The sequence below is a fragment of the Triturus cristatus genome, chromosome 3_2 (assembly GCF_964204655.1).
Source record: "Triturus cristatus chromosome 3_2, aTriCri1.1, whole genome shotgun sequence".
In the NCBI taxonomy this organism is placed as follows: Eukaryota; Metazoa; Chordata; class Amphibia; order Caudata; family Salamandridae; genus Triturus; species Triturus cristatus.
In genome coordinates this window covers 562,546,120-562,570,966 of record NC_140584.1, presented here as the reverse complement: position 1 = coordinate 562,570,966, position 24,847 = coordinate 562,546,120, and positions in this window count along the sequence as shown.

Below are 24,847 nucleotides of genomic sequence, written 5' to 3'. Positions count from 1 at the left end.
GTCCAGGCAAGTAGGCCCTGATTCTGTCATCAAAACTCCTCTTGCCTTCTGCCTCTAAAAGCTCCAGCCCGAGCCTGCATCTGTGACCATGAACTTTGTCTCATTCTCTGCGCTGCTCACGAAGCCTGACATCAGCTTACTCTCTGCCAAGAACTGTATTTCACCTTCGAATTATCTGCTTCCCCCTCAGCCGATGCATTCCTGCCTAGTAGTTTAAGTAAACATTCTTCCAGTTACCAAGCAAAAAGACCCATCTTCTCTGTCCTCATGCAAGTAATTCATAGCCTTGTTACCATGGAATATTCCTACCCCCTCGCATTCAGTGTAGACACTTAGACGCTTGTACACGCACAGTCAGTATAGAATAGATTCTGTCCGAGAGTCCTCCTTTTTGGATAACATAGTTCTTTAAACATAGGATGTTAGATATGATTTGGGATTAGGTTGACTTGACCTCCCAGACTTCTCGTCTCCACATATAGAGCTAAATGTCAAGTCCCCGTCACCCCCTAGTTACACGTCAATTACACGTCATACTGCTGCGCGCGCATCCATGCCAAGTATTATCTTATAGATCCACCTATACATGACATCACAACCAATCATGTTCCTTTTTACTCATTATTACACCCATTTTCGGTTACGCAAACCAAACGTCAATGTCCTTATCAATTGTTACGCCTACTGTATTCACTTCATTATAATGTATGTATTATAAAAGTTACTGCTTGTCAATAAAGTATGTACTTCACTTCCTGAACCCCCGTGGTGATGGAACTTGAGGCATCCGATTATAATCGCTTATTGGAATAAAGCCCATTCCGAAACTCTAATATCACGGATTCTGCCTCTCATTTTACTGAGCTATTTTATAATGTTTCTGTACCAAATTCAGTCCCGGTAAAGGAGAAATATTTACCACAGGTGGGTCACCTTCAATTATTTAAATATTGATTTAAATTTTTGCATGCCTCCCATTGAGTTCCCATGGGCCCTAGGGCCTGGTGGGCCTCCAGCAATTACATTTTCTTAATTATTATTTGTGCTGCCTCATCTGACCTGTAGAGTCTCCGTGGGACCTGGAGGACCTCCTGCAATTATTTAATGTATTTTTTTTCAATGGTTGCCTGCCTCCCCCTGCCTCCCGTAGAGTGCCAATGGCTATTGGGGCCCGGTGGGCCACCAGCAATTATTTAATGTCTTTTTTGTCCCTGGATCTCCTTCTTTCTATAGGGTTCCCATTTCCACCATGCCTCCGGAAGGACATAAACTAACATTTTCTGTGCAATGTTGCTGTTAACATACCCCTGTTAAGCATCTGGGATGATAATAATGATGACTTCACTTGAGTTACATTGGCTAGATTCTTGATATTGCACATCTTTCACAGATTGTATTTTGTTGCTTTGCTTGAAGGTGCAGCTGAAGACATCACACACAGTGCTAAAGTTCCTGAAGGAATCAGCTGAGAGTGACACCGTGGTCTTCCACTGCTAAGTGCTTCTTTTCCTAGTGATAAGTGCTAACAGCTAGGCCTAAGAAGATAGCTTCAAAGAAGGAGGCTCCTGTCAAGAAAGTGGCCACTTTGGAGGAGAAGAAGTTGGTTGCAAGTGCCACCACTGGCATCAAGCTCTCATCCTTTTTCAGAAAAAGTGACATCCCTGCTACAGCCTTTTTCTGGGCAGAAACCGTCTGAAATTGCTGCATCAACAGCACCACTACAGCCTACAGCCATGTCTCTCAGTGCTGCAGCGACTGCAGTTATGGAGAGCAGTGGATATGAATTGGAATTGCATCAGCCACAAACCGCATCATCACAAAAAAGTGGACAACAGGAGCCACAGTCAGCAATAGATCTTCTAGATGTAGGGGTAGAACAGGAGATTGAGATTCACTTCTCTTCCTCCATCAGATTTACAATCTACAGCAAGGAGAAGAAGGAGTTCTCCACCATCTTCTTTAAGCCCCCCTTCTGATCATCTGGACATTGATTGGACCCTGGCAGAGATACAAAGGAAAAAGAAGCTTCCTCAAAGCCTTGCAAGTGAAGGTGGTGATGGTGATGATGATGATGAGCCAATGATCATCATTGTGGGGAGTGGACATATAGATCACCTCTATTTAACCTGCTCAGATTCATGTAGTTTCAGCAACACTGACGGCTCCCATATTTGCAAGACCCCAGAAACCTGCAGCTACCACCAACCCTACCGCAGCATGCCAAACACCAAAACAACCAACTAGCTTTACCTCTAGTTCTTAAGGCTTTGTCACAATAAGAGAGTTCTCCTACACAGTCTGGTACTTCTTTACGCTTAGCCCACAGGAGGAAAACATTACAATATGCTCCGTTTGTCACAAGAAAGTTCATTGTGGTAAGCTAGGTGGGCACTACTGTACCAGAGGCCAAAAGCAGTACACAATCATGCGGGAAGAGCACCTTAAAAGCATAGGCACTGGTAGTGAGTGAGAACTAGCAGCTGAAGTGAAGCGAGAAGGCAGTGAGGAGAAGGAAGAAGAAGAGGATAGCTGCAGTGGCATCACACAAAGCAGCCTTCAAAGCCCCACATGAGTATACAATCCTCACCTGCAAGAACCTCTGCATGGCACAAGGCACAGCAGGATACAGCAACTCCCACCTCAAAGCGATCAGGCAACATATCTGCTGTTGGTGCCCATAGGTCACTTGGGCCGGTAGTACCTCAAGAAAATGTGTCTATTGTAAAGGCCATGTTTACTAAGGATGAGCCATTCCACAGGAACCACAAAAGAAGCCTGTTTATACAACGGGAAGTTGGCTAAATGTTAGCGCTTAACCTCTTCCCTTTATCCTTTGTGCAAGGGATGGGTCAAGGTGTTAGTTAGTGTAATTGTCTTGGTTGTCTTCGTCAAGGGACAAACTGCACATTGTCCACCGGGGAAATGTCCCGTTACAGGTGGCAAATTCCACAGGGTGTTCTGCGGTGGGGGAGTCTTTTTTCTGGGTCTAGTACTAATCAACAGGTCTGTAAGATTTGCTGTACGTTTAAATGCAAACCTAGGTGTGCTGGGGGCATGATCACCTACATGGAGAATCTTCCAATGTTTTTTTATAATTCGCCTGATCATGTTAGATTCTGTTGTAAAGGTGGTTACACATGTCAAATGATTGGTTATGACTCTTGGTTGTGTCTCAAGTAATGCCTCTCTGTTAGTATTAGACCCAGAAAAAAGACTTTCCTTGACGAAGGCAACCAAGGCAATTACATTAACTAACTCCTTGACCTGGTGACAAAACAAACACACAAACTGTAACACACGTAATTGCATTTATCTTACTACCCTCCCTTGCCAGTTACAATACATAGGTATGCCTACCCGCCCTGTCAAAACTCGAATCACCGAGCACAGAAGTAATATAAGATGCAGAAAAACCAACACAAAGATGTGTACTCACTTTGCTGAACATAATCATACTACCAACGATTTAAACTGGAAAATTTTGGAAGCACACCCACAAATATCAAAAGAGGCGTTGTTTAGGAAGGAACTGAACTGGGTATTTAAACTTTCCTCACACACACTGGGTCTCAATGACGACATACCGTGGGGCAGAGTTGAATCATTCTTGATCATGCCATTCATTATCCCTGCAGCTGGTCATGTCCCTGCCTACTTGTTCAACTTTGTGAAAATCTAACATAAATTAGATGACCCACTTGGGATTAACAACCTCTTTGGCAGAACAGGCGTGGCGATATCACTGCACTTCCGCCTCTGTCCAGCCATGATACAGTTTCCCCATATTGTTCCATTACAAAGTAGGAGACTCACTTGGGATCAGCAACCCCTCTGTCATTTTAGATGAGACTATATTATTTCACTCGCCTTTGACTTTCAACAATGCAGTCTCTTGCAACAGGCTTTTTTCCAGTTGGATCAATGCGTTTGAGTCCACTTATAACCTGACTACTAGCATCCATAGACTTACATATTACATATTCACCACCTGTCTATGAGAGATTAACTTTCTCCTCTAACACACCATCTTAAGGAATATACGATAACGTTTGCTATGAAACTTGTACTCACCCCTGGTCCACATGCTCTGCCCCGATCCTGAACTTTTCGGATCCTTTTGATACCCTAATTAAATGATGGCCCAAATATACCAATAGTTGACACCAGTCTGTTCCACCCATTTTTGTGTGGTTCCATCATTCCCATTATATGATCATAAACATGCCATTCAGATTGATAAGTCACCACATATAGTTCTCCCTATAACTATTACGATCCACCTTGGGTTCTTGTTCTTTTTATCTCCTCCCCTTCCCCTTCTCAGGTCTTCTTCCTCGGGGTCAATTGGACCCGGTTCACTTCCTGCATCTGGTTACTAATTAACTACACGAATCCATGAACCAGCACTGCGGTAGTGCTAGAGTACTACAAAATCCCTTTTTGGTCCTGATGAAGTGCCACCAGACCCGTTAGGGGCTACTTTGGCATGAAACATGTCGACCCTATGCACCACACTAGTCCTATAGGATCATTATATCCAGCCGGGGCTCACTATTTTTAGCTAGGCTCGTGCTTCCTGGGAATAAAGACATTTGTTAGGGATGCTCTACACCTATTTTATCATCACACTCACCGCACTACCTAGCCCACACACCTGTACTCACCCTACGGCTTCATCACCAAAAGATCTCCGCCAAAGAGCCCCTTCGTGGGTGCCCGTGGGGCATTGCATCACCGGCCCGACGAGGAACAGGCCCAATGATGAAGCATGACATCCTTCGGGTGTGTGAGGGCACTTTTTAGAAAGACCTGACTTTCCCCTGCACCTTTAGGAACTGCACATCCCTTGTGTTTCTCTTTACATTGTACATGTCAGGCTGGCTGTAGCAATAGAGCCGGCCAACCCGACACGCACACTGCAGAGGCAGCTGTAATCCTGCAATAGCAGGATTCAGCCCCACCACCTGCCCTCGCACTGCGATGTTTAAGTAAAATGGCATGCTATTTTACTTATTCCTATGTGCCTGCTGTGCTCCTCCGCTCAAACGGAGGAGCCGTCCCTGTAAACATGTTACCTGTCCAATGCGCAAAATAAAGCAAATGTTGTGGAATGCAGACGTGTCCAAGAGCAGTGCTTTAAACAAATTACTGGTTTATGGAGCGATCCCCCGATGTACGGGCGAAAGTAAATCTTTGGTGATGCAAAAAAATACATGTGAGGTATTATTTTCTAGGTTTCAAAGGAAATTGATTGAGGGTATTATGCAATACAACAACTACTCCAAAACTAAGAAAGTGAAAGCCACCATATTTACAGCAATATTCTAAGAACTATGAGGCTATCTACCTATACATATATTTATACATTTAGTAGGCTCTGAATGGCTACCGTCTGCCCTATAATGAAGAAGTGCTACAGTTGGCTTACATCAAGGGTGGACTGACCTTAGAAATGATGAGTGGGGTAGAGAGATAGATAGATAGATAGATAGATAGATAGATAGATAGATAGATAGATAGATAGATAGATAGATAGATAGATAGATAGATAGATAGATAGATAGATAGATAGATAGATAGATAGATAGATAGATAGATAGATAGATAGATAGATAGATAGATAGATAGATAGATAGATCAAATTTGATACCATGTTTTGGGATTAGTCATTGGAACGTAGACCGGCTGCTATACACAGACTGCCATGGCAGAGAGGGTTCCCTTGGAGTACAACAATTCACCCTAGTACACGTAGTATTCGAGAAGGAAGTGTAGGTTGGTGCAAGGAAGAGGAAAGAAGGGAAATCAAGACCAGGGAGCACTGATATTCAGCAGCCTAGGCATTTGGAAGTGATGGCGGCGTGCTCCCAGAAAATCTTGGAACCCTTTATAATAATGATCATAATAATATTAATAATAATAAATAAATTGGTGTCAAATTCTCAGTAACAATTTTTAATAAAACAAAATTGTACTTCAAAATGAATCATGTTATCGTTTATTTTTTCAAAAAGATTTGCACTGGAAATGGCGATTGGCTTCCCTAACAACGCTGTGCCCTAACATGAACCCTCGCCACCGCCACACCCTCCAGCCAAGCCCAGCCCCATCACTCTCAAACTTCACCAGCTGATACTGATGGCCCGCCTGTCCCCGAGTGCATATGTTGACAGCAAAGTGAAACATGATGTCTGCCCAGTGCTGATTTGAGATGGTGGTTTCCGGTGCCCAGCACTGGCACTTAATCATCAACACCAGCGCTTGAGCACCAGTTATGGACCAATACGTTTTTGGTATGCACAGGGAGTTGAAGTGATTTGCCGAGAATCACAGGACGTTGAGCTGACGCCGAGACTCGAGCCTGGTTCCAAAGCTACGAGGTCGGCAGCTTTGGACATTACACCACATCCTCTCCCCATTTGTAGGGTTTCATGGCTTCTGTTTTAGGAAACACTAACAGGAGAAATGGGCTGGTAGAAGCTGCCTCCTGACGAGAGCACTGGCACTTATTTAAAAAAAAGAAAAAAGAAATAACCATTGTGTCTGCCATAGAAAAGTGAGGAAAACAGGGGAGGGGAGTGAGAGACAGAGATGAACATCGGACTGAACTCGCTCTCCGACACCACAGCAACTGCCTCAGGGGAATACATATGGAAGATGGCCATTGATGGAATATTAAAATTGACACCACTGTAGAACAAGAATGAAAATGCAAGCACAGGGTCTGCTATAAATGCCAAATATGCAGGCACACGATTCTCAGCAACGATTTGGCTTTGATGAGTTTGAGCCAAACTGGAAACCAGTGGCTCACCCCAGGACGCTGCTGGCAGCACACCAGCCTGAATTGTGAGGGCAAAGCAGGAAATATTAAACACAGACAAAAGATTTACAAGAGACAAGGGACTGGGAATAAAGAGGGAATCAAACAGGGGGAAGAGGTGCAAGAATGAAGTATGAATGCGAACAACATGTAAGCAAAAAAAGCCAATGCAACTCATTGCCAGGCAAGGTGCATGGGTTCCCTTAAATCTGATAGAGGGCCCTCCTACTGATGTCTCAGCACTAACAGCAAACTCTGAAAGTAACGGGAGGAACTCCAGCTAGCAGTCCAGTGTTGCAAATCCTGAAAATAAGACAGCCAGCCAGAAGAGAGTGAAATAAGAGAATTAGCACCTTTGGTGGCTGATTCACAAAAGAGTGAAGTACACATTCAGTTTGTCAAGATTATGCATTCTGCGGCACCTTAGGCCTGGGTATGGTAGTATTGGAACCTTTGGATGGTGTACATCGTAAACGCGCAGAAGGGGTCATCATTCAACAAGTTGTTGATGTCCACTCAAATGAACCTTATGCCTGACACACGGGTGGTACTGCTGGGTTGTGATTGGCACTACAAAAGAAAGTACATCAACTAAACTGACCTTTCCACTTTCCCTTCATTAAAAGCTGGCCACTGGTTGCTTTTTTGGTCTGGCTTCTGGTCTGCATTTGTGGTTCCGGCTGTTGCCACTGCACTCTTTGAGTCCTCCTCTTCTTCTTCATTTGCCTCTGCCCCTACCTCTGTCTAAAAAAGGGGGGTGGTTAAAGTGTTGTGGAAAGTGTGGGGGGGTGGAAGAGCATGTGAAACTTAGGCAATCTAAACTCACTACTCCCTCACTCAGATACTTCATCAGAGCATCTTATTCTAAAGATCCCACTCAAAGGCCCCATTGCGCATTGCAGCGCTGGCCCAATGAGGAGCTGCCCAATGATGAAGAATGACAATCTTTTGGATGCGCGAGGACTATTGCTTCTGATCAATCGGATCCCACCGATCCTGCTGATCAGCTCTTTTCTGACTTAAAGCTTTTGCCCTCCTCTCTACTTCCCTGTTGAGGTACATTTCCCCTCTGTGATTTCTGATACATTTAAGGAGCATGTGTACTGAACCTGACAAAACACTCCTTGTCCCTCCTTAGTCTCCTTCTTAAGGTGCCTATTTGACGTGACCCACGCAGCCGCGGTCGGTAGTAGGAGTAACTGCAGCGCGGTGACGTGGGGGGGGGAGGGGCAGGGTGGAGGGTAGTAAACTATGGATTACGGAGGTTTACAGGTAAGTTAACATATAAATTAATAAAACGAATTTCGTTGCATGCCCTGCATCGCATTTGGGGATGCAGTGCACGCAACGAACTTTGTTTTATTAATTTATATGTTAACTTACCTGTGAACCTCCGTAATCCATAGTTTACTACCCCCCACCCTGCCCCTCCCCCTCCCCACGTCACCGCCCTGCAGTTACTCCTACTACCGACCGCGGCTGGACCCACGCCTCAGCTAGGCCAAGCTATCAAAAGACAAAGAGAGAAGAAACGTTGTTAGCATTTAAAGGTTACAATTGCAAGTCAGTTAAAGTGTGCTCATAAAGACAATGTAATGAAGAAATGGGCTGATATTTTGATCCCAGTTTAATTTAAAGAATAATTCTCTCTCTGGAATAAAGATTCCAGAATCGTGCGGTGTTTTCAAAGACATTTGAAAGAAGATTGTGAACCTTGTATATGAATGCACGTTTTGGTCTGGAGTTGATGGTTCCAGGTAAATTCCCTCCCTATAGCGCTAAAGACAATACCCTATTACTTGTTGCTAGAAAAGAGCATTGTAACTTCCCAAAGAAGATAACAGGTAAAATCCAAAGAGTGCATTTAGGAGATTTTCTTGAAGGGAGGGCAACTCAAGCTAATGCTTTTTTTTCACATCATTCCATAGAAAAGCCCTATTTACCAGCCTAGAGAGTGGCCAACCAGCCTTCACATGTGAAAGGGGGGACACTTAGGTGGGTAAAGTGTTAACTCTCAGCACACCTCTGTGGTTCCTTACCTTAAAAAGACAATTGAACTCTCGTCTTATGTGTCTTTTTTTGTGTACAGGTCGATTACCACTGCTGGAAGGCTGGAAGGCTCTGGGCAGAACGGGCAGTGTCAGAAGAGTAAAAAACAGGCAAGGAGTAGTAGTCATCAGTCTGGTGCGCAGTCAAGAAGCGTTGCGCCGTCAGAGGTTCAGTGCCATGGATGTCAATTCATCAAATTGCCTGGAGTAGCCGAAGTTACATTACACACCCTTTGTACTTATTGATATCAAAGGAAGTGACATCATATGACCTTTGACCCTGAATCTTCCCAGGAAGTGATGTGCGTTGACCTTAACCCGGGTCATAATAATCAACATTACTGAAGTTAAATTATTTTTGATTAAAATAAAAATACAACACAAATGTGTCTATTCGGGTGCTGCCATAACCTTTGAAAGTGATGGCATGTGTGTAATACAATACTTGCCCTAAATTGTACTGATCACAGCAAATGAATCAGCGCTCTTTTGAATGGGGTCAGGGGTAAGGAATTCTCTGCACAAAGAATTGGTAAAATAGTGCATTTTAAAGAAAATATTTCATATAAATGTTCTAAAAAGCCATGGGCTATTAAAGGGCACTTGGTAAATAATATATACGTCCTTTCATGGTGTCCAAACTAAGGAAACCTTTTTTTTAAATTTGCTATGGGTGCCCCCATATGCCCAAAAAAACTTTGACTGTGTGTAGGAAAGTGGCTCTATATGTACTGTTCCCAAATAGGTACATTGTGTATAGAGTCCACAGTCCCCAGAGGTTTGGCAGAGGCTAAAGTTAGATATAACATTACTCTCTAAAGTGGTAGCTTGGTCGAGCAGTAAGGCAGTATCAGAGGACAGTGTAAAGCATTTGTTGAACACACTCAGTCAGCAAATGGTCTCACACACTCAAGAACTGAACTCTAGGCCAATGGTTTGTATATAAAAATACATGGTTGTTTTATTTTAGAACCAACAATAGGTATCAAAATATACTTTCTCAGAATGAGATGCTTTAGTTAAATACTTTGCAAAAGGCAATTGACTTAGAATGCAATAGTTACCGTTTGTTACAATTGGCAACACAATTTCAAAAACAATAATACATTGAGCTCAATGGGAATTTTAAGTTATATGCAATTGATTACTTTCAGGATTACTTTTCTAACTCCAGGACAGGATCGTAGATTCAGTCCTGGGACAGTTCTTGGAAACAAGTGAGTAAATAAGTTTTAGTTACTGCTGTGATTTTTAAGCAATATTTTGCTATTTTAAAAGTTGACACAAAAACTTTTTCTGATCAAATTACCAATGTTATCCTATGGGAGGAAATTCAATTAGGAGGTAAGTGGGGTTATGGTTACTTTTTCTAGGTCAGTGTTGGATCCTGGATCCAGCACTAGTGTACCAACTGTAAGCAGTTGAGAAACTGTGTTTAAGTTATACAGGCGATTTATAATGAATATTTATAAGTTTGCAAAACCGACACAAAAGAAATTTCACAGAAAGTCAATGGTTTCCTATGGAAGACATTTCAAGTTACGGGTAAAGTATGTTCTCGTTACTTTTGTAATCCAGTGCTGGGCTCCTAGGCTCAGTACTGGGACATCTATCTAAAACAGGTAAGTAATTACGTTTTCACAGTTGGTACGATCTTTAAAGAATATTTGTAGTTTGCAAAAATCGACAGAAGAAATTTCACAGAAAAACAGTCAATGGTTTCCTATGGGAGAAAATTGAGTTAGTGGTAAGTACGGTCATAAGTACTTTTCAGGGTCAGTGCTGGGCACCAAGATCCAGCACTGGGATCTCTCCTGATAGCAGGTGAGTATTTCCGTTTTCTGTACTCAGTTGATATTAGGTGAATATTTTAAAGTTTATAAATTCCACACTTACACATGCTACCCTAGGGAAGAAAAGTGAGTTATCGGCTTTTGGGTAAGTACTCGACTGGAAGAGTTAAGGTTCTGGGCATAGACTCAGGGTTCTCCCAGGGTCAGGTAAGTACAGTTGTTACACCCTCAGCGGCACAGGGGCAGCGGGTGCAGAGTGAGTTAGGCCCAATGTTATCCTATGAGAGGATGGGGGCCCTTGGTTGGTGGCTGCTGACTAGCAGGCCACGCGGCTGTGGGAGCTGGGCTCCTGGTCGCTTGCTCAGGGCAAATGGGGAAGTAGGTACGGGTAGAAGTTGCACTGCCGGGGCCACTCGGGCGGCTGGGTGTAGGGTGCTTTTGAGCCTTCGGGCGCTCAATGGATTGCAATGGAAAAGCTCAAGGACGAACAAAGGCTGCAAGCTCGGGAACGAAGATTCTTCAGGTGTGACCACCACTTCGAGAGGTAAGTTGGGTAGTTGGAGGATAGGTAGGTACCCAGGAGTCGGGCACAGGGGGCCGCATGGCGCCGGGTGAAGGGGTGCCTTTTGGTGTCGGTAAATCTTACCCTCTGTTGATCGCTTTTGGGGGGGTCCCTGGTTCTGAGGCTGCAGGCGTCGTCTGGAGCGTCGAGGTGGGTCCTTGGGTGCCGGATTCGGGATCACAGTCACCGGGGGGACGTCCTCGGGGTCTTTGTCCACTCCAGCACAGGCCAGGCTTGGCGGGTGCAGAGTGTGCAGGGTTCCTGGCTGATGCCAGGGGTTAGATACTTGCTTTGAACAGAGTCACTGCTCATGGGAGTCCCAGGTGCTCAGAGTCACAAGGTAGCCAGGTCCTCCGGGGTTCGTGAGGTTGCTGGCCAGAGGAGGTGCCGGGATTTAGCAGGAGCAGGTTCGAGGGTCGACAGGCCGGTAGGGCTGGGGCCAAAGCAGTTGGTGTCTTCCTCTTGTTAGCAGCTGCACGGCAGGTCTTCTTTCTTCTTGTTCTTCTTTGCTGTTTTGGAATCTGGAATCTAAGGAAGGAAGGTTCAGGGTGCCCCTAAATACTACATTTAGGGGCGTTACAAGCAGGTAAAGGGCAGGGACCACTGGGTCCCTGTCCTGGGGTGGGTACACCCCCTATTCTGCCACTCTCCTGTGGGAGGGGGCAGTGGCCTAGTCCTGATTGAGCAGGGCTCCCCATCTTCAAGATGGCGAGAGCCCGGGGATGTGTTTCACCTCGCCTCCCCCACCTGAGGGGTGGGGTTGGCAGAGGCTGGCATACCCCCTGTCCTTCCTTGGGGTTTCCGGCCAGTCTTCCCACCGGAGTGGGGGTTTAGAACCAGTAGGGGCCAGTTGCTGAGTACAGCAAGTGGTCTGGAGAGGCTCACAAAGGCGGCATGCCTTTGAAGCTTCCCCTGCCCATCCTGGGGGAGGAGACCTAGCACCTCGCCCAGGATGTGCATTGTTGCAGGCCCAGGAGAGCAGATGGCTCTCTACCCAGGGGTCCAGCAACATGTCTGCTGTGTGCAGCATAGGCAGCCCCTCAGACCAGACGTGGATTGTAGGTTAGGTTCAGGGGGCATCTCTAAGATGCCCTCTGTCGTGCATTGTACATTAAATCCTGCACTGGCATCAGTGCGGGTTTAATGTGCTGAGAAGTTTGATACCAAACTTCTCAGTCTTCAGTGGAGCCATCATGGTGCTGTGGAGTTTGTGTTTGATGAGCTCCCAGCACCATTTACTCTTAAATGGCAGCACTGCACTTACAGTGCCCAGGAATGGACCTGGGTACTGTAGGTGCACAGGGTTCACTGGCATGGGGCACCCAGCTAGAGTGGTGGCTGATGTATGTCAGGGCAGTGTAGGTTGTGGGCATGGCACACAAGGATGTGTGCCATGTCGACTCTCTGTTTTGTCCTGTACCCAGACATTCAGCCTGCAAGGGCAGTGTGTTTGTGTTAGGGTACAGGGCCTCTAAAGGTGGCACAATAAGTGCTGCAGCCCTTAGAGGCCTTCCCTGGTCACAAGGCCCTGGGTACCTAGAGTACCATTTACCAGGGGCTGACATGTGGCCAGGGTTTGCCAATGTGGGTTTTAGGTTTTAGGGAAGGAACACCTGATTGGCAGGAGTCCAGGGCACACTCAGTCAAAGTACATTCAGCAATTCAGCATAAAGTGAGGGCATCCCATGCAAGAAAGATGGCACTTTCTCACACTTTGCCTGTGCCAGCATAAGCCATGGGTGCCCCGTTATGCCAACAATGACTTGTAATATGCCAGTTCTGGAATTTTGCTATTAATGTTATCTAAGTACTATGGGTTACCCTTATGAGGAAATCTTCCCCTAGGATGATGACCAGCATTCTTTCTACTATAGGTCACAGATGTCCCCTTTTATGCCAAGAATCACATCCAGCGTGCTAGCACAAGCATTTTGCCATGTATTTCCCATACCAAGAATTTCCTCCAGTATGCCTGTGCCGACCTTTTGCCATTGATGTTCCATATACCATGTATTATCTTTGGGATGCCAGGTTCCTGTTTGTTAATAATTGTCTCCAGTATGCCAACATGAGTATTTTGCAAGAGCAATGTGCAGACTTGTTGAAAACTAAAACAGCGATATGATTAAGCATTCACTGAAGACATGAATTCTCTACAGTCAAAACGTGTTTCTCGTCTTATGTTGACCACTGTCCGGACTCCATTTTGTATTGCCATGTCTCCACGTGCTTTGCACGAGAAGAGTCCTACCTTTTCGCTAGTTGCTCTTGTAATCTGCCTAGTAACAGTCTATAAATAGCTCCTTTGTCCGTCTGGCACATGCCCAGACTTGACCACATCTGTTATCAGTTAGTCCTTGTTTGACCATGTTTTCGCGGGCTCAGGAAATTGTTAACTCCGCCCATATATTGATCCTGTATTGAAAATGTCCATAAATGGTAATGAATTTTGCTCTATGTTGTATCCACCCACTTATGAGCCCCTCTGTTGTGTATAAAAGGGGACCGTGTACGCAAGTTCTGTGTGCTACTCTATGCAATACTGAAGAGTGTTGTGCAGGCTGTAGGACCACCCTTAAGGGTTAATAAACTCTGTCTTTGTATTTGCAGTTTCCGTGCCAACTTCCTTCTAGTTTTCGTACATAGGAGGACGAACCCTTGTATTTTGCGGGCCTAGCTGGGGCCTGTACTCATCAATTGGCGCCCGTCACGTGGGGCTCATCGGCGACTCGGATGCTCAAGGGACTGGTCGTGACGAAGGTGAGGAATTTGGCCGGGGATGTGATCACTGCCAGCGGCGTCTCTTATTCCTGGCATCCCGAGGTTTTTCTTCCTTCCCTTCCGAGCTGACCATCTGGGTGGCGCCGGTCCTCGACTGAGACCTCTTCTGTCGGTTTGCCGTGTGATAGCCGTTTTGGCGAATTTTGGAACTTGGCAGTTGGAATCTGGACGCTCTTGATTGGTAAGAACCGTTGTACGGTACTTGCTCCGAGTTTTGAAGCCTGGGTTGGCTATTTGAGTTTGATTTGTGATGACAGGTCATATTTTGTATTGATTACTGTGGGAATATATGCGTTGCAACACATATAGGCAGGTAATGTGGAGATATTTCTCCGGAGTTGTTTAAATTTGAACGGCGCAACGTTTAAGTGCCATTTTTGATAATACTGCATATTTTGCAGTATTTTTGAGCATGCCTGCTTTTAGCGCACTCCGTAAGTGGTGCTGCTGCTTTGGAAACCGGTTAAATCTTGAGGAACCTTCTCCAGCCCCCCCGGAGGGGACTCCTAATAGGGATATGTATGTGAATCATGGTCTTTCCTCTATAATGTACAGCACAGTGTGGAGGAAATACACCAAAAAGGATCCTGAGTTACGATGGCCTTTGTATGGATCGTTTGATATGCGTAAGATTGAACAGTGTATGTGTAAACGGCGTGCTAGGCAAGACATGTTTGAATGTGTACGGTTATGGGTGAAGGAAGTGCGTGAGCGAGAGAAACGTGAGAAAGCGCTGATTGATAAAGAGCAACGGAAAAATGATCATGTGAGAGCGCAGGAAGCGAAGCGTCGGGAGGAAAGAGAACTGGCGGAGAGACAAGAGAAAGAGCGTAGGTTGCAAGTATCGGGTCAATATGCTGTCCGCCAGCCACTTTATCCTGTCCTTACTAATTTTGAAGATGATTTTTATTTATTAGATCGCTCTCCGCCCCCTTATGTTGGCGCGTCTGCCCCGAGGTCACAGGATTCTGGATCGGTTTCAGATAAGGTAGACACGCGGTCCATGTTATCAACTGAACGTATGGGTGAGCTTCGGAAAATTTCTTTTCGTGCGCTTAAAGGCAAGCTATCTCTTACTGAATTATTGGCATCTTTGGAAAGTTGGCAGGATAGGGAAAAGTTATATTTTGCTGAAACTTTTTCTGACGAAGTGGTTACTGCCTTTCAGAAATATTCTGATGTGCTTGAGTCTGATGATATAGTATTAGATTCTAAAGCATTACGTAGCGATGTCTTTTCTCCCTCTAAGGTACCCGATGCGGTCCGACGGCTGTTTGCATTGCGGGACGCGATGTTTGAACTCAAATGGAAAGCGCGCCAAAAGACAGGGGAGGAGGAGCAATCGAATCCACATGTCGGCGGGAAACAGTCGGCTCTCCTTCAGTCAGATAAGAGTAAACTAGTGCATGCTAAACCGATGCGAGAGGCAGCACCTTTGTATGTTCCTCCTAAAGGAGCGGGAACTAGTTCAGACACGTCTTCCCCCGATGCTAGGGGATATTTTATGTATAATTGGGTTTATACTCCCTGGCATAGGACTGATGTTATGGCATTGATGAATGCATTGCCTGACCCCCGCAAGAATCCAGCGGCCTTTTATGAGGAGGTCGAAGGGGCCTTGAATTCTTGTACTATGACTTTAGCAGATATAGATTTGTTCTTTGGGCTCATTTTACCACCGGATATGTGGCGATCTGTGCGGAAGGTGGATGATCAGGCCGTTTTTAAGGCCAAATGGTCTGAGATTGAGGATGAGGATAGGGAGAGAAAGCCCGAGCAAAAACCGCCCCAGCTTATTTTAGATCTTCCTGCTGCTATCTTGACTAAGTTGAAAACGATTATTCCCCCGAAAAAGATTGACTGGAATATGTTAGCCTCGTGTAAACAGAAGGTTGATGAATCAGTTTCAGACTTCTTTACACGCTTTGAGGAAACATTTCATGATTTCAGTGGTCAGTCACTTACGGATGATACGGGTCGACATCTTTTTGTTGATAAATATGTGGCGAATTTATTACCGGGAATAGCAGCCCGATTAAAAGCGAGTGAAAGTTCTTGGTCCACCTCGTCTCCGGCATCCCTCCTGACTATGGCTCAGTATTATGAGCGTCAGGAACAAGAAGCGAAGGGTCATGAGGAGAAGAAATCGAAAGATTTGAAAACTAAGGTGATGTTAGCGCAAGTGTATGGTCCGCCTCGTCGGGGTGTTGAGAGAGGTAGAGGAGGATTTTATGGTTCCCCTTCGGGTCGGTCGGATGTTAATAGAAATCAATGTGCATATTGCAAACAGTTGGGTCATTGGGCCAGGGATTGTCCGGTATTATATGCATCTCGTCAGGGACGTGGTCAGGGACCGCCGAGAGGTAGAGGGGGCTTTTCGAACTTCAGAGGGAATTCCAATGATCGTGCTCGATTTGAGCCTAACGTGCAGCAACGAGATAGACCTAATGTATTTGATCGGCAAAATCAGTATCAAATGTCTGGGAATGACCGCCCTGGGTACCATGATTCGCAGCATGCATAGGATTGCGTTGGGTGGGGGTTGGAATCAGTTGAAGTGCCGGTTGATCAGAGGGGTCCCTATGTTACAGCAAATGTTCTGGGTTCTACTGATCGGTTCCTAGTTGATACAGGAGCTACTCGCAGTGCGCTGTCCAAACAATTGGTTCCGAGGGCTCCCCCATCTGGCTTAATGGTTACATCGGTAGGATTTGATGGTACACTCTCTCGAAGCCCTCTATCCCAACCCCTTGCATTTCATGTTGACCAACTTTCTGCACCCTGTCCGTTTTTGCTTGCTCCGAACACGCCTGACAACATTATGGGTCTTGATATGCTTAAGCACTTCAGAGCTACGATCCGCTGCTCCCCTACTGGAGTACGTGTGATATTAAATGATAATCACCCCATGACAGAACGGATGTGTGTGGTTGCAGAGGATACTGTATTAGCTTCTCTCCCGCGTACTTTGTGGGCCACTTCGGATACTGATGTGGGACAGATGGTGATTCCGCCTGTACACATTAGTGTCAAGGAGGGTGCTGTGTTACCACACCTCCCTCAATATCGCATTTCCCAGGAGGGGGAGGAGGCACTCATACAGATTGTGCAGGATTTGATTAAGGTGGGAGTAGTGGAGGAAGTTCCATACAATGTCTGCAATAGTCCTATTCTACCCATTTTGAAGAAAGATACTGATACTAGGGTTTATCGTTTTATTATTGACTTACGGGAGGTGAATAAGATAGTGATACCTCAGTATCCAGTGGTTTCTGATATTACGACGTTGCTTACTCTGGTCCCGCCAACGGCGACCACATTCTCGGTTATCGATTTGAAAAATGCTTTCTTTTCGATTCCTATTCATCCTGATAGCCGGTACCTCTTCGGCTTCACTTTGAATAATCGGTCTTATAGATTTTGTAGAGTCCCTCAGGGTTATACAGAGAGTCCTAGCATTTACAGTCAAGCATTGAAAAGACAATTGGATTCCTTTGTTCTGCCTGATGGTGTAGCCCTTATACAATATGTCGACGACATCTTGTTGGCGGCCGACACTCCTGAGCTATGTGAGGAGTGCACGTTATCCTTGCTTTCCTTTTTGGCATCTCACAATCACAAAGTGTCGAAGAAGAAATTGCAATTCTGTAGACCAAAGGTGACTTATTTGGTTCACCTTTTGTCTAAGGAGGGGCGTGCACTCACACCAGATCGTATTCAAGCAATTTTGGACACGCCAGTACCTTCCACACAGAAGGACGTGCGTGCATTTTTGGGTCTTGCTTCTTTTTGTAGGCAATGGATATTGGGGTTTTCATATATAGTTAAACCATTGTTAGCACTTTTGACAAAAGATACCCCAATTCCTCTTCCCTGGTCAAATGGTTGTGAAATTGCCTTTCAGCAATTGCGACAAGCCCTTTGTTCAGCACCAGTGTTAGGTACCCCTGATTATACGAAGCCCTTTACATTGTATGTACATGAGAGAGATGGATGTGCATTATCAGTTTTAGTGCAGATGCACGGCGACAAGCAGCGCCCTTGTGCATATTTTTCGTCCGTACTTGATCCTGTTGCCCGAGCATTGCCTGGTTGTTTTCGCTCGGTTGCGGCGACAGCTGTGTCAATACGCCAAAGCGAGGGAATTGTGTTATCTCATAAGCTGTTGGTATTAGTTCCCCATGCTGTTGATGCCCTGCTTAATCAGACAAAGACGCAGCATTTGACCAGTGCTCGTTTAACGGGATATGAATTGACGCTTTTGGCTCCTCATATTACGTTGAAGAGGTGTGCAACGTTAAATCCAGCCACATTGTTGCCGTTCCCGGAAACTCAGTCTGAAGCACAAAAAGCACATGACTGTATTCTCGTGACTGAGGAACAGACAAAGGGTCGTATTGATCTCCAGGATACGCCCTTTACAGATGTAGATGGAGAACTATGGGTGGACGGATCATGCCTGAAGCTACTAGATGGTACGACTTCAGCAGCATATGCAATTACCACATTACAAACAATAGTGGAGACAGCACGCATACCGCAGAAATCAGCTCAAGCAGCGGAACTGATAGCATTAACACGAGCATGTGAGCTCAGTACAGGATTGTGTGTGAATATTTATACAGATAGCCACTATGCCTTCGGAGTAGCGCACGATTTTGGCCTACTCTGGAAGGAGAGAGGGTTTCTAACGTCACATGGAGCACAGATAATGTATGGAGAGTTAGTTCACAACCTTTTGACTGCATTAACATATCCAAAGAAGATTGCTATAGTTAAATGTAGTGCCCACAAAAAGGTGGTTGATAAAGTTGGAGAAGGGAATGCTTTGGCAGACCGGGTGGCACGAGAGACTGCGATGCAGCCTGACTCTACTGCAATGTATGTTATGAAGTCACAGGCAGAAAGATGGCACGACGCTAGGAGAGAAGTGCTAGAGATACAGAGGACCGTTTCCGATAAGGAACGGGAGCAATGGTCCAATGATGGAGAATTGGATGATGAAGGGTGTTGGAGAAATAAGCCGATGGATAAATGGAAGTTACCCACAGCTTTCGTACAACCTATGGTTCAGATGGCACATGGACTAGCACATGTCGGAGCTTCCGCGATTGTAAAATTACTCACACGAGTTTGGGAGCATCCGGAGATCGCTAGCACGGCAAAGAGGGTAGAGCAGACTTGCATGATTTGCCTGAAGTATAACCCAGGAAAGGGTACACGAACTCCAGCAGGAGGATTTGCAACACCTACTGCAACCTTTGAGGTTTTGCAGATGGATTACATTCAGCTTGAGCGCTGTAACAATCTGAAGTATGTTCTAGTAGTGGTTTGTGCCTTCAGTAAGTGGGTTGAGGCATACCCTACGAAAGACAATACTGCAATGACTACAGCCAAGATGCTATTGAAGGAGTTCTTCCCTCGATATGGTGTTTGTAGATTGTTGTGGAGTGATAACGGACCTCATTTTATAGCAGACGTTATCAAGTATGTCCTGAAAGGACTGGGAATCACCCATAAATTTCATGCAGTGTTTCACCCTCAGTCTGCGGGATTGGTTGAGAAATATAACGGTACTTTGAAGCTTAAGATCGCTAAGATCCAAGCTTCAACTTCTTTGACTTGGCCAGACGCTTTACCGCTGGCATTATTGTCAATTAGATCGATACCGCATTCTCGGACTGGTCTCACGCCATATGAGATCGTGTTCGGACGCCCACTGAATATTTGGGGTCCACCGAAACCGAAGTCAGTGTATGATGTACCTTGTGTAATGATAAATGATTATCTGGCACAGTTAACTGATAATTTGGTTCCTATTCATCAACAGGTTCGAGAAGCGCTCCCTGATTGGTCCACAGGTGAAGGACATAACCTCCGGCCTGGAGACTATGTTATGCTCAAGGTGTTTGAAAGGATGAACAGTCTGGAGCCGAGATGGGTTGGTCCTGAGCAAGTCTTGCTCGCAACGAGGACAGCTGTGCGAGTCTCCAATCGGAAGAACTGGATCCACTCCCTGCACTGTCGTAAAGTGCCACCTGGATTAGTGGAGCCTGCTGTATTGACCGACCATCGAGAAATCCTGACTGCAGAGAAAGGCCGTGCTGTGGAACCAAACCACACTGAGGAGCTCTTCCCGGACCAAGCGATTCCTGGAGGAAGCAGATATCATCTCAGACCGAGGAAGTGATTTTTTTCCCGTATCAGGACACGTTGTCAGAACGGCCCTTAGGTTAGTGAAACGGAGAGCCAATGAGGCAAGGGGGGGGGATCAGCCCTGCATTAGTGTAGTGACACCCGTCTTGGCCCGCTGGTGAAGAAATCAACGGCTGCCTAAGGGGAAGAGTTCTGACAACCTATTAGTTTCAGGAAGATATTGACTTTTACTACAAAATGGAGAAGAAGAAGATTTTTTGTGCGACAAGTTTTATTATCATTGTAGCTATTGTTGGTATAACCACGTGGTTTGTTGAGGATGTGACTCCTGCCCGTGAGTTGCTTGTTTTGACTACTCCAGTGCCTGAGGAGCACTACTTTTACACCCTTCCGTATCAAGAATTGAAGCATCGTCAGTCTTATTTGAATAATACTTTTATCCAGATGTTGCATCATACCCATGTTGCTACAAATGCTACGAACTGTTGGATATGTGGTATGATGCCTGCTCATCAGAAGAAAGGAGGAACGCCGTTTATACCTCTTCCTTTCTCTCATAATGGCTCTTGTAGAGCATGGTACACCTTGCTTTTTGCCACACGGAAACCTACAGTGGGACGACTACTTTTTAGACTTAATAAGGAATGTCATCAAGATAAAGAAGGTTATCCACAAGCTAATGGGACAATATGGGAGTGGGAAGAATATCGACCAGATAACGAATCAACCCCCTACATCTTCACGAACACCAGAGACATTGTTGGAAATGAGAAATTTGTAATTCAAGTGGCGCAAGCTCAAGCGGACCTGTGTGTCCAGAGTGTCGGTCATATTCCTGTTGCTGTTAGTGATTGTATTATTGTTTTGAATATAGATGGATTAAATAATAGTACTTTCTTAGCTTCCCATAATACGTACTTCGTATGTGGGAATAAAGGTTATTATCGCTTACCTGCCGGCTGGTCCGGAGTATGTTATGTAGCGTTCCTATTACCCCCTGTATTCTTAGCACCTGCATCCTATCATAAAGACTTGAAGTTATTGAACAATGTAACTGTAAACATGTCAGGCTTGCCGGGTCCGAATCCTCAGGGCTGTGCCGATGCTCTATGGGGGCCCACCTCTGAATCGACCCAAGTCTGGCTGTGGATATACACAGACTTTTGGGGCAATTGAGCGGGGGAAGGAAAGGGTGGGGACTGCGGGGAGGGAGACCTGTGGGCGAGAGACAAGAAACACAATAAGCACTTTTATTCCCCCTTTCTCCCTTACTCTGTGCTTCACCCCCTCTCAATCCACCCTTTCTTACCTGTAAAGAAATAAGAGCGATGCAACTTGTTAAGAAGGAGATGCGGGGGCTGCAGCTTTGCGTATCTGGCTCTCTGAGGCTTAGGCGTACGTCTCTTGGACTATAAAAGAGAAGCACACACGTACACCAGAAAGGAAAGCAACAAAAGAATTGGAATGCTACCACTGCAGCGCTAAAGAAAATGTAGACCTGAATAGTTCTGAGATGGAGAAGGGGCTGGTACTCGTTAGGTGACTTTCTCCCTTCCTTTTCCGAAAGAGAGATTCCTGGTATACTGATTTGAACAAAGTCATGAAACAAATAACGTAGTATACTCTGTTTAGGAAATTTAGAGGAGTAGGGTTACACTCTTTCATCCATTCAAGGTTCCTTTATCAGGCACGATATAATGTTGTATAAACTGGTTGCGAGAATGTCTTGGGACAAACAAACACGATGTGCGCAACTTGGGGATGCCCAGAGGGTTATCGTCACACTCATTCATCCATCCAACGTTGCAAAGCATACCATTCGTGGGCGCGTATTCACCCCGCACGAAACCGGGACCGGTTTCTCCAACGGGGTCAATCTGGCAGCCCAAGCGCCACTAAGTGCGCGGTCGCTCCCCTGCACGGTGAATCTCTCACCTCCAACAGGGGAGTCACAGAAGTCGTTCTATGAATGTGTCAAAGACACTCAAGGGATGCGGTCGGAGGGTGTGTCCTTTGACACTCTTACCGCCAAAGTAACTGCAAGGCAAAGCGTCCAGCTTTCCCGCGGGAGATGTAGAATAATCGGCACCGCGGTCCGGACTGCAGGGCTTTTATTTCCTGCTTCCGGTCCGCTGCCGTCGTCCGATGCTCAACGTGCTCGCGTTGCCTATCGGGATTTGTAGTCTGTGTCGTTCCGCGTCTCGCGTCTCTGCCGTCTGCAGCGAGCGCGATCGCGGAAAGGCAAATCATGACAGCACATCCCCCTTTACCGGGAGCGTGAGCTGCAAGAGGGTCTTTCCGGGTGCAGACGATGAAACTTGGCAACTAACTTGGGAGCATGCACTGCCTCCATAGGTTCCCAGGAGTTCTCTTCAGGGCCGTAACCTTTCCAGGCAACCAAATACCACAACTTCCTTCCCACCCTCTTGGAGTCCAATATGTTTTGTACCACATATTCCAACTCCCCTTGCACTACCACAGGAGCAGGGCGAGATGAGATCTTACCCCGAGCGGGTTTCAGGAGGGAAACATGAAAGACGGGATAGATGCGCATATGGGAAGGTAGTTTTAGCCTCACTGCCACGGGATTGATATGTCTCTCTACCTGATAAGGGCCTATGTATTTCGGATTAAACACACTATACCTTCTAAACCTGATATGTTTCGTGGATAACCAAACCCTTTCCCCCTTGACATAGGTTGGACCTGGTCTACGCCGTTTGTCTGCTTGTGTTTTGTACCTTTCTTTTGCCTTGACTAGGTTGCCCTGTATGGCCACGAGGGTTTTGCGCATGTGCTGCAGTCGTGTGTGTACTTCAGGAATGCGTGTATTAGAACTGGGAAGCGTCAGTGGTGTGACTCTTGGGTGGAAACCATAGGTGCTACAAAACGGGGTGTATAGCGTGGAGGAATGTTTGGCGCTGTTGTAAGCGACTTCCGCTGCCCATAACCAGTCCACCCACTCATCGGTGTTAGCCTTCACATAGCACCTGAGGTATTGTTTTAAAGTCTGGTTGAGTCTTTCGGTCTGGCCATCCGTTTGGGGATGGAAACTGGTAGAGATGGAGGAGGCCATTTGTAGTTCGGAACACCATGTCTTCCAAAATCCAGCAGTGAACTGGGCCCCTCGGTCCGAAACAATATCCTGGGGAAGACCATGGAGACGGACAATGTGGATCAATAACAGCTTCGCCAGCTGACTGGCCGTAGGGGCTTGTTTCCACGCTATGAAATGGCCCAACTTCGTTAAATAGTCCACCACCACTATTATGGCGGTATTCCCTTGGTCTCTTGGTAAGCCCACTATGAAGTCGACCGAAATCCTTTCCCAGTGGACTGTCAGCGTAGGCATGATTTGTAACAGTCCTTGTGTGGCCTGGTGATCTGTTTTTGCTCGCACACACTTGTCGCATTCTTGGACCCACCTCAATACGTCTGGACGGATTGTGGGCCACCAAAACTGACGTAACATCTTCTCCAGTGTTTTGGCGCCTCCTGGATGGCCGGCACATGGTGTGTCGTGACACCATACATACGCAGCCCGACGAAGCTTGTAAGTAGGAAGCAATAGTTGTGGTCCTTTCATGGGAAGCCCTTGTCTCACTCTCCATTCTGGATGTGCCTGGAGCCAGCGTTTCCACGTGAAGTTTTGTATTCCCAGTCGGGTATCTTGTAGGAACCTTTCGGATCGTAGAGTGCATATCACCTTGTTAGGTTCGATGATAGAATCCTCGCTTGTTTTCTCTTCAGGGCAAGCGACTTCTTGTCTAGACAGAGCGTCTGCCTTCTTGTTCTGGGAACGAGGACGGAAGGTTACCACGAACTGGTATTCCGCAAAGAATAACATCCACCTGAGTTGGCGTGGTGTAAGATGTCGTGCCGCCTTCATAAACTGGAGGTTGCGATGATCAGAAAACACCGTAATTTTGTGTACTGCTCCCATTAACCAATGCCTCCATTCCATGAAAGCGTCTCGGATGGCTAATAGTTCCTTCTCTGCTATGGTGTAGTTCTGTTCAGCTGCGTTGAGTTTTCGAGACATAAAGGCAATGGGATGTAGGCTTCCCGTGGTTTCCTGATGTTGCGAAAGTACCGCTCCTATCGCTGACTCCGAAGCATCTGCTTCTACTATGAAAGGAAGGTCAGGATTGGCATGTGTAAGTATGGGAGCAGTGACAAACGCGTTCTTGAGAAGGTCAAAGGCTGCTTGGGTATTCTCGGTCCATAGGAACGGGACCTTTTTTCGAGTTAGTTTTGTCAATGGCGTGACCAATTCCGAGAAACTCCTGATAAATCGGCGATAGAAGTTCGCAAACCCCAACAGCCTCTGTATGTCTTTGACAGTATTCGGACGAGGCCAGTCGAGAATGGCTTTCACCTTTCTTTCCGCCATCACTTGTCCGGACGGGGTGAGCATCACTCCCAGGAATTCCACCGTTGTGACGTGAAATTCACACTTTGTGATCTTGCAGTACAACTGATGTTTTCGCAGAGCTTGTAAGACTAAACGTACATGATCAACATGATCTTCTTCGTTGTCCGAGTAGATTAAAATGTCGTCTATATAGACCACCACGAATACATCCAAATACCGTCTCAGAACCTCATTGAGAAAGAATTGGAATGCCGCGGGGGCGTTACATAGCCCGAAAGGCATTACCAGGTATTCATAAAGATCGTACCG